This window comes from Coptis chinensis, chromosome 2, assembly GCF_015680905.1.
Source record: "Coptis chinensis isolate HL-2020 chromosome 2, ASM1568090v1, whole genome shotgun sequence".
Taxonomy (NCBI): domain Eukaryota; kingdom Viridiplantae; phylum Streptophyta; class Magnoliopsida; order Ranunculales; family Ranunculaceae; genus Coptis; species Coptis chinensis.
Window position 1 is genome coordinate 112,901,450 of NC_141457.1, and position 12,112 is coordinate 112,913,561.

Consider the following 12,112-nt stretch of genomic DNA (forward strand, 5'->3'; position numbering starts at 1 on the left):
GAAGAAGATAAGAGACAATCCTAGTTTTGAGGAGAAAAGTTAGATTTTCGATAGAATTTGGATAAGGTTTTTTTATTTTTATTTTCAATTTGAGGAGTCCATAGAAAATTAAGCATAGATTAGGGAGATTTAAACAAATCTGGGGAGGTCTCACTAATTATTATTCCATCCGATTTTTTAAGAGCCAATCATATTGCTCGAGGTGCAAAATGCATTTGTTATAAATGGAGCGATATAGTGAGGAGAGAGAATGTGCGCAAGCTTATATATATATATACACAATACAATTGACCAAAAAAGCCTTTGAGTTACAATGCATAAGCATTTACATCTCATCCTTACATAACACAAGTATTTTAGAAGTAACAGGTTATGAGTCATCCGAAGTACTTGAGAAGAAATAATATTATATACCTAGAACAAGTTCTTAAAGATTTCTTTGGGACTGGATAATATAAAATGGCTGAAAAGGGTATTCCCGACTTCAAGTTGGTTGGAGAAGGGCTTGGATTATGATGACGATCAATCCATTCATAGCATACCATTCGCATCATGCTTGGGTAGAAAGAAGCATGAATAACGAGCTAAAATTTGATAAAAACCTACGTAGATTTTCAATATCTAAAAGTTTATTTGATTACACGGAAGATATGGGAAGTAGCATATCGAAGTTTCACTTGCCCCAGTTATTATCCTCAAATGAAATTTCTTCCGTAAACCCTGGTTGAATTCTCCCGAGGAATTTCTCCTAGAGTGGAGAAGTAGATTCTAAAATGCTTCCCATCTACCAAAAAATATCCAACGAAGTGGGATTAACCCATGAAATTTGCAAATATTCAATAAAAAACGCCGGCTATTATTGGAAACCAGATCCAACAATTAGCTAGAAAAGATACCTTAAATTACACATGGCATCCGTATCTTGAAAAGTTAAGGTCGAAGCTTTGGATGCAGATCTTTTGCATTGGCTTTCTCCTCCTGAAACGAAAGGCGATTAGATATAAGAATGAAACTGGAACTAAATGACAAAGTTATATCAAGAGCTGATGGTGACCGATACAAAAAATATGTACAAATACTGGACTACCACACACTCAAGGACCGACTTACCAAACATCTGAGTACCATATCCAGAACCCTAAATATGTTCCATAACCACCCAAAGAAAAAAGCACAACGGCCTGAGAAAGGAAAGTGGAAGAACGCATTACCAATTAGGTGGTATAAATTTAACTTTCGTATATCAAAGAGGACCAAGGGCTATTGTTCATCTATTTTCAGTATATCAATTAAAAATAGTTATATCAATTAAAATTAGAATAATAGGAACTCACCAAATCACCAAGATTATCGGATATACGGACCCTTTGCATCTGCAAATCTTGCCCGAGTCCAGAGGAAGTTTATATTCCATTTGCGAGTCTTGATCCGCGTGCCACTAAATATACAAGAAAAAAAACACAACAAATCATTACCTAATTTGAAGAACAAAAACATATAAAGAACAACCAAAAAACATTAATATAGTCACTTCTATCTACTCCGACTCACGTCATAACTCTAACCATGGGACACATCATTATTGAGAAGCAACAGAAGACTCACCATTAGATTGCTCTGAATCTGAAATGTCAACCATCTTCTGAATTGAATCATCCTTTGATACAATGTTAGTTTTCCAGGCATTGAGCTTCTCTGAAAGCGAAGTAAATTTCTCTTGAGGTATGATGAGACGAAGTCTCATTGGTGCTCTTTTAATAGAAAATTTCTACGAGAATGTGAATCGATTACAAACCTAAAGATTTATTCTTTTCTTTTATTTATTTTTTCAGTGAAACATAGCAGGAGCAAAATGAAAAAATAATTGCGGGATGTGTAAATATTATTTACAAATTTATTACTCCCAAGTCAGAAACATATATGAAACACTTAAAAATAATTTTAACAACATTGTTATTGTGACACCAGACGTCCAGACAACAAAATTTATTTACATTTCAACTACATTTGTGAAGGGAAATGAGGTTTTGTCCCATTGAAGCTATTGTTATGTTATGCCCAGACTACAGAGTGGCAAAAGATAACACCAAATGGCTAATTTCTATATTAACTTTATATGCAGCAATCCGCAAAAGAACAACAAGAAAAATATGTAAAACACCAACTAAAATTTAGAAATCAATCAAATGGTGCAACTAAAAACTAATGAAATGGTAAAGCACAAACCTGGCGCAATGCAGCATTGGCATTTTATTGGCGATTTTTCCACGACCAGCGAACAACATCCATAATTACATCCCATAGAATCGTTACAACCTCAACATCGGTAGCTTAAGCGTCCTTAACCGCGTTGCTTCCGCGATTGTCAATGACTTCAGATATGTCGAGTCTCCTCTACTATCACGGGTGGTCAATGCAGATTTCATTTCCTTGAGTTTGATCTCAAATATTTTCTTCTCATTGTATTCGACCAACCCGGTCGGTCGTCCTTGCTTTGAATAGAAATAGACATAACATACATAAAGCACAATTAAAAGTCGGTATATCCAATACCACTCTGACATCACATGAACAAATTACTCCATAAACTTATTAATTTTCATCTCATTGTCGATGGTGATAATAAAGTCTGATATCTTGATGTACAACCAAAAGAACCGGTTGTTTATTATCTTTTGCAAAGAAGCGTTTAGATCAAGTTTTGAGAATCCTTTTACTGTGTAATGGTTATTAGCACGGTCGGGCATCAGCCACTTTGAAATCAACTTGGCGGGGAACAAATTCATCCCAAGCGCAACAAGAATGGATTTGAGGCTTCTTCTTCTGCAGATGAATTTTGCATCCCAAGGCTATAAATGGATAATTATTATGCAAAACTTGAATGTAAAGTGTTCTCACAAACTAATGGATATCAGATTTGCGGGGCATAGCCCGATTACCGATGATTCAAAAAGAAAAAACGTGAAACGAGACTAGAGATAGAGAATGAAATCAGCCTCTCAATATTGGATCAAACAAGATATGATCCATCTCTATCCGAGTTGGATCATGCACTTCGGATGATTAAAAGATTGGAATGGGCATTTCTCAGCGATAAGCGTGGGACTTGAGGCGACCTACATCACACCCGGGACCGGTTTACTAGCATATTCATCAATGCAACATCCCTCATATTTTTGGAACTACTACTCACACAACATTTATCACGAAGCGAATTGAATCTTTGCTGAGAACCAACAAGTGTCCCAGGACCTAAGCCTCTGAGATCATAACAAAAGATGCACTTAGGTGCATAAACAAGATAACCAACATTTATTGAGCGGGAGAGCTAAGCTCATAAGCATCTGATGTTCCATCGTATTCGGATTAATTGATGGGTTGCAACTTGAAGATGAGTAAAAAGTTCAAAAAGTTGATATTCATTTGACTTGCTTCAAAGTCATGGTTGTCCAATTATTGTGTTTGCCATGTGGTTATCAAAAGGTTTAAAACATTAATATCATTGTACAAATTTTAAATTATTTACAGACTTGCAACTTCATAAAGGTCATTTACATTTTTTTCAATCTGAGAGGGTATGGCCCCTTATTGATGTACTTTACCAAAGGCTGTGAAGGTGAATAGATTCTCCATAGGTTTATATTTATGCGTTGTATTTACATCTCCTTTGATCGGTGTAGTTTAGCATACAGTATTTATGACCTTCAATTTGGTGGATTGTTAAATTTAAGTTTGATAGCTATATATCTCACGCTTTGGTTCAAGACTGTCCTTCATAGAAGGTTCTGATTAATCTTGATAATATCCATTTCAGTGGTGAAGTGCCAATTTGAAACATAAACTAACATTTTGGTTAATCGGGGTGGTCGAGGAGCAAAGCTGGCTGCAGCTACTCAAAGAGGCACCCGAACTTCTTCTTTGCTGAGGAAGATCTCACGGAATAGCAAGGAAGTGCGGTCTAATTCCCGGCCTACATAACGACTTCTTCTACCAAAAAGAATCCTATCTATACTTAACTTCCTAAACAAACATATCTAATAAGAATCCTATTAATACTAAACTTCTAATGACATAATAAAACCTAAACAACCTATATATATAAAAAAAAACCCACGATCCTCCTAACACAAAACAAAAAACAAAGGTAAACTTTCAGTTTTTTTTCTTTTAGTCTGATTTACATTAGTTTTACATATATAACTGAGTTCTTTTTCTTTTTTTTCATTGCATGCAGTATAAGATATTCAATCAAGGCTTCAGAAAGAGTTAACAAAAATGGATAAGGTAAACTATTTCTTTTCCAATATCTTATTTAATAATTTTGTTGATTTCTCTTTTATGATTCAACTGATGATAATATTAAAGTTTAAACACATGAGATATTAGCGTAAGCCTTTGTAGCGGTTTGTTTTTATGATTCTTTTAATTCAAAATTATATTGAACTATATTGAACTTAAGACCTGTATTAGTGTAACAACTACTCACTATTAACTGTTCCTGGAACCCCTCTTACCCCTCCTCTTTATAATTCTTCTCAATATTGTGAAATCCCGTGGAATTTGGGGAGAGACAAGTCTCGAGTTGAAGCTATTGAGTCAATCAATCCAACACAACAATTATTAATGAAATTATATGAAATATAAGAGCATACCAAAGGAGAACATATCAACTTTCAAATCATCCATATGCTTTAAAATTTATTTCAAGGGGGAAAGGTGTGTGTGTATAAGGTACAGTATAGTATATATATGTAACTAGAGTATAAGAAAATGCATGTTTTATATCAAAATTATGTAATCTTTGGAACCAAGTTTAGTGGTATATATATACCTGCGGTTATTCACTATAGCCCACTTTGACACACATTTGGTATCCTCCCACAAAGCCTACAAAACAGTAAAAGATCCATCAATAAAACAAAACCTAAAATTTACATGTTCTAAAAATACCAAATTACTATATGCCACGACAATGGTGAGATTTGTATATTTTCTGGATAATATAAACTAATGTAATTTTTAAAATGCAGCTCATGGAGTATGAAACAAAACACAAAATTTCACCCAAGGCGCAGTTGAGAGAAATTCTAATCAAGGAAAAAATCCGGGGAGAACCAATTTACATATCAAAGATTGAAAACAACCGATCTGTGCCGGATGTCATAATAGATTTGCCGATAATGAGAGAAATCTTCAAAAATCCCAATTATCCTATAAGCCAATCATTTTTTCGGGGGCGATCAAAACTAAGAAAGTGGACTCATAAAATCTTGTTGCGAGGGACGCTATCCGCTTCTTACAGTGAGATATACAAATTTGAGGTTTTAGACATCAACCACAAAGAAGTCATTACTAAACGTGAAGAGCTACATGAAGCAAATACTAGAGAAAAACAACTTCATCAAGATATTGAAAACTTGAGAAAAGAAAATGCCTATTTGAAGTAAATAAATGAAGCATTGCTTATAGGAGGACCAAATTGGGATATGGACTACCTAAGCATCCCAAATAATTCATCATTTGGATGAGGATTAAGCGTAGTGTTTTTCAAAATGAATTCTATATTGGATGAGGATTAGCAGTGTTATATCCATCAAATTTATGTTTTTGTTTTTCAATTTGAATTATCTATAGTTCATCATAACTTAATGAAATATTTATTTTAGGACATATCTGAGTAGTTCAGAATTTTCTTTTGATGACATTAAGAACTGTTTTTTGCTTGAATCCACCTAAGGTCATCTGAAACAAAACATTTTGCTCCTCACGTGTTAGCCTACCCCATATGTATGACCCCTAAATCAGTCTTTGCAATCATAGATACATAATTGCCGGTTTATGTATGTATTGGTAGCATGACAGTTTTTACAAATAATGGAATTGAAAATGCAAACATTATCCGCATGATAACCCAAAACCTTAAGCTTCCAATCCAACCCGGCATGAACAAGATCGAGGAAACGTTAACCTCCCACCAAAATCTCATTCCACAGCTACAGCTGCGGCGGCACTTCACTTCGAGCTCAAACCACTCTCCAACCAAAAATCTCATTCCACGACTACGGTATGCGGCTGGCTTTCGCCACACTAGACCCCAAACCACTCTCCCACCAAAAATCGCGTTAACAGCTCAAAGAACCCGGCATGAACAAGATCAGGAACAATTAACCTCCCACCAAAAATCTCATTCACAGCTACAGCTATAGTAGCAGCACTCGAGACCAAACCACTCTCCAACCAAAAATCTCATTCATAGCTACAGCTATAGTAGCATCACTCGCCCCACTCGACCCCAAACCACTATCCCACCAAAAATCTCATTAACACTCTCCTTCAAGAAGAACACTTTCGCCCTCGACCCCAAACCACTCTCCCACCAAAAATCTCATTCAACGCTTTCGAACGCAAGGCGGACACTCGCCACACTCAAACCCAAACCACTCCCTAACGGCAACCCTTTCTCAAGCGAAAGCAAGCACTCTCTTCAAACACTGCTAGGTAAATTTGTAAATGAACACACTCACTCTCTCAAGTATAGATCGAGAGTAAGACCAAATTGAAAGGAAACCTATTGTTAAGGCATATGCATTTTGTTAAGTGGCTTTCAATGGTTACAAATACATATCCCGCAACCCGCGAAGTTTAAACCGAAAGTGGTTGGGGAAAGACATTGCTCGAGCTACCGGTTCAAACAATACTCGAGGGAATCAAAACACACGAAAACGGAAACAATTTCGGTATGAGAAGAAATAGCATAGTTATATCATCAAAAAAAAATAGGTAACATTGAAACCGACACCTCACAAACGGTTTCATCGGCTTTTACCACCTCTCGAAAAAGCGATGCTTCGGTTCTCATGAAGATAAGCAATTCCACAAGCTCAACAAGCAAAGAACTTTAGGCGTGGTTCACCATTCCATAACGAGGCCTCCCTAGCCGAAAAATGTGAATGACAAAATTAAACGAAAAAACTAAAGATAAAATTCTTCAGAACACATCCACATAATCAGATAACCGTAGATATAGCTCCCACGGATATAGAATCACATCAACCCTTCATTACGAAGATACTAAACAACCTTTGATCGTAACTCTGGAGGAATGTGAACAGGCCCGATGGTTTTTGTCAAGGCAGATTCTTTGTTGCCTTAGCTTCGAGAATGGGCTTGAAAGAAACAAAGAAACAGAGTGATCCTGTGTGTCTTCAAGTCATTCAAACATGTAAGGAAAAGTTCATATATTGAACCACCTCTTCATTTGGTAGCTTGAAAACTGCATGTTCAAAGAATATCCTAGCAGTGAGGATCCCGAGATCCTCACCTTCACTACAAATCTATCACCACTCACGGTAGAGCACAAAACAATGTCGGAGAGGCGGTTAGCATCGATGAATTACGATGCTAACAAAGATGGTATGATGTTTAAACCATTACTCTTAAGGGTCCAAGAAACTTCAGTGTGACATTTATGATAATGCCAAAGCTTCGCCATTACAGGCAATTGCATCTGCTTTTGAAAGGAAGTGCGTGGGAAAAAGAGATAGCGATTTAAATTTGAATTGAATTTTAGATTCAATACCCGCAATTTGTTCGGCCCAGGCCCAACACTAATAGTATAGTTATGGGTTTCTAAACCCAATAGCTTCTACCTAATTAAAAAAAATATATCTAATTTAAAATAAGGTGATTTAGCTTTAGGACGTCCCAATAATATGGGTATTTGGGTTGGACCCAAAGTTTTACGTTTCTAAACTTTAGGTAACCCTATCGTTAGTTAACGATTCATTTACCAAGTTTGACCGTCTATTGTGATGTGTCTGGTGTTATGCCCTTTCAAAATGCAACAATTACCCCTCACACGTTTTGCACGTGCCCACACCATAAAACTCAAAACCAAATTTCAAAATACCGACCGTGTCATAATTCATGCTCCTAATAGAGTGGAGGCTGCAAAAAAAGAGAACCTCGATGTTCCAAAATATCAAAATTTAAGAGATATACAAAACTAAAAACCTATGAAAAGTGAACTTCCAATCACTTAGTAAAACATAATCTATTAACCTAAAAAAAAACAATTTAACTACACATATCCAAAAACTAGGTAGCCTATTTTCTTCCTCTTCTCTATTATTTACAATTATTTATTGACTTCATTTTATTATGTATATTGCAGATAATGGCGTATGAAAATTACAGCTTATGTAAAAAAAAATGCTAAAAAAAATTCTAAAAGCGGGGACTTAACATTCAACAAGATCCGGTCTACAACCACGTAATTAGAGAGCGGACGATTCAAAAGCAACTTTAGACATTAAAGGTACCAAAAGACTTATTCTTTAACAATGAAGACGTCATAGTTAAAGAAATTGATGGAAGCCCAACATATTATGTTGCAAAAGCAGAGGATTCAGCAGCTTTTCACGCAATACAGTTTATAAAGGATGAACGTGATATAGAAATTGAAGACTTCAATTTCAAAGAACTTATGAAGAAAAGAATAGAAGTTGAAGAAAAGCAGAATCAACTCGATATCCTCAAAAATATTATGCTAGATTGTTTGGTTGATCATAAACACAACAAAGATAAAATATATTATCTCGAAGAAAAAATTAAAGGAATGAAAGGCATGTAGAGTTCCATAATAAAGAAAAGAAAACCATGAGGATTAGTACTTTAATACCAAAACTTTATTATGTTGGTCACATAGTATTTTTTTTTTAATGGCGAGGTTTAACGCTTTTTATTTATGAAAGTTTGTAACTATTGAGTCCGTTAATTTTTTAGTTTAAATTTATAATATTAGCACACTCGCTTTTCAAATACGACTACTTCAAGTTATATTGTGTTCGATATCGAAAAAATATAAGTCATTTGTCACCTTTGGAGTAGGTATTAAGTATCATAGCATTGTTTAGCTTTCGACCTTCTAAAAAGAAGTGAGTAATTATAAATAAGTGGATGCATCAACATTCAACAATGTAAATCTTGACGGGCCGATGTCTTCCAAATATTAATGAGATAGTGACTTCCTCCTTCAGTATTATAATGCCAAATACCAGATGAACTTTAAAAAAAAAACACCATTGGTAGTGCGAAATAATTAGACAGTCAGCAACATTCTTAGATGTCTAGATTTTTTTAGTATTATCGAGGCAGTTTTGCAACTCCATTATATAAACTCTCCTAAATCACCACAAATTACCACAAGATCACAATCGATTATGAAAATGGTGAGCTAGAAAGCATTCTTATTATAATAGCTTTAACCAAAACTGAAAGATACTTAATAAACTTGGATCAAGTTTTGACACACTTAAGTTGTGAGAGGAACTGCTCTGTTCTGTACTCACTGAATTATCATCAAAATGTCTACTGCAACCATTAGGGCTCATCTTTGCTAATAACATGTGGCAGAGACAGTTTTGCTTTAGTTCTGCATAACAATGTGGTCAATATCTTTGATGTCCCCTTTCAACATGAACATTGGTTAAATAGTCATTCCTGCTCTTTGTACTCCATCTACATTGCCCAAAATCCATTTCCACAACCTTGACATTGTCTTCAATGTGTCTATCAATGTACATGCAGAAAAATCATATTGTTTGATTAAAGGCTTAATAATTTGTATTTCTTTTATTTATAAGAGAGATTCTCCCATCATAATAGTGGATATGCTCTTAAGTAGTGCAAACTATTTTCGATGGGATGCATGTGGTCATTTTATTTATATAGAAATAATTTCATATCGAGAAACGCCAAAAAATAAGTTCATATCGTGTTATAATTACAAAGCAAATACAAGAGCTTCACCTTCGTTTTGGCCTGACGCAGTCCATATCCACATCTCGTATTTAATTTAAGAGATTTAGGCGTGAAATCAAGTGGTATGTTGAAATAACCCTTTCTCAAGCAAAAGTGATAGACCAGTTGACCGAACCCCAAGCATTCTCATAGCAGATATAGCAGCAATTCCAAAATTTGCTGAAATTTGGGAAACAAGAACTAAGAAAGATCAAGAAATATACTGATCTAGCACAGAAAAGCTACTTCGACACAAATTTTCATACATTTAATGACATCGGTAGGTTAAAAATCCACAGGAAGTTAAAAATTTAGTTTAACCAGTGAAAACACAAAGATATCAATAGATGCCACAGGTCTATATAGTCAATCTGAGTTTTTAATCGGTCTAAAATCAGAGTTACCAACAGGAAGATACAAAACTTCAAAACAACACAACTATCCAACAGGAAGTCAAAACCACACCTTAATAAGTTTCTTAGACAAATGAGAAAAAAGACCATACCTACCTCGATTTGTTTGCTTTATTCTCTCTATCTATCTGAACCACTTCAATAAGTTGGTATTGTATTACGCACTTCCTAAACTCACGAAGTTGAGAAATCATTTGTTCGTTGCCCGACTCTCAATATATTGCTATGAATCGAAGATGAGTACCTAGGTGTAAGACATTTCAATATCTCCATAAGAGGTACCAACTCAAATTTGAATTGAATTTGAGATACAATACCCGCTTAAAACATATGTTATACTTAGAGGTTTCTAAACCCAATGGATTATACCTAATTAAAAAAAATAAAAAAAATCTAATTTAAAATAAAATATGGGTATTTGCGTTGGACCCAAAGTTTTACATTTCTTAGCTTTAGGTAATCCTATCGTTAGTTAACGATTCATTTACCAAGTTTGACCGTCTATTGTGGTGTGTCTGGTGTTATGCCCTTTCAAAATGCAACAACTACCCCTCACACATTTTGCACGTGCCCACACCATAAAACTCAAAATCCAAATTTCAAATTACCCGACACGTGTCATAATCCATGCTCCTAATAGAGTGGTGGCTACAAAAAAGGAGAAGCTCGTTGTTCCAAAATATCAAAATTTAAGAGATATACAAAACTAAAAACCTAGGAAAAGTGAACTTCCAATCACTTAGTAAAACATAATCTATTAACCTAAAAAAAAACAATTTAACTACACATATTGAAAAACAAGGTAGCCTATTTTCTTCCTCTTCACCATTATTTACAATAATTTATTGACTTCATTTTATTATGTATATTGCAGATAATGGCGTATGAAAATTACAGTTTATGTAAAAAAAAAATGTTAAAGGAAATTCTAGAAGAAGGACTTAACATTCAACAAGATCCGGTTTACAACACAGAATTAGAGAGCGGACAACTCAAAAACACTGTAACATTAAAGGTGAAAACGTCATAGTTAAAGAAATTGATGGAAGACCAACATACTATGTTGCAAAAGCAGAGGATTCAACAGCTTTTAATACAATACAGTTTATAAATGATGAACGTGATATGGAAATTGAAGACTTCAATTTCAAAGAACTTATGAAGAAAACAATACAAGTTGAAGAGAAACAAAATCAACTCGACATCCTCAAAAATATTATGCTAGATTGTTTGGTTGATGATAAACACAACAAAGATAAAATTAAAGGAATAAAGGACATAGAGAGTTCCATAATAAAGGAAAGAAAACCATGAGGATTAGTACTTTAATACAAAAAATTTAGTATGTTAATCATATAGTATTTTTTTAATGGCCGAGGTTTAACGCTTCTTATTTATGAAAGTTTGTCACTATTAAGTCCTTTAATTTTTAGTTTAAATTTATAATATTAGCATGCTCACTTTTCCAATTCAACTAATTCAAGTTATATTGTGTTCGATATTGAAAAAAAAAAAGTTATTTGTCACCTTTGGAGTAGGTATTTGTATCATAGCATTGTTTCGTTTGCTGACCTTAAAAAACAAGTGAGTAAATGTAATCATTACCTATCCTCCCTTACTATTATTACAAACGAATTTAGCAAAATAAGCTAACAATTAACAAATATCGATAAAAAAATAAGTAAAGAATAATAGGTAATCAGCTATTTCCATACTACAATAAGTGGATGCCCTGAACATTCTACAATGTAAATACTGGACAATGTCTTCCAAATATTAATGAGATAGTGAGTTTCTGCTTCAGTATTCTAATGCCAAATACAAGATGATCTTTTAATTTATTGTCTGAGTGAATATAGTTTGGAAGTAAGATTTTTGATACATAATAATAAAGATAA

The 12,112-nt window shown here is 34.3% G+C and overlaps 1 protein-coding gene across 1 annotated transcript in view; it reads left to right on the top strand.

The window, feature by feature from the left end:
* The window catches only part of LOC147520831 (FAD-linked sulfhydryl oxidase ERV1-like), a 74,455-nt gene that overhangs the window by 60,519 nt on the left and 1,824 nt on the right, over nt 1-12,112 (top strand). The gene's annotated exons all lie outside the window — the stretch shown is intronic.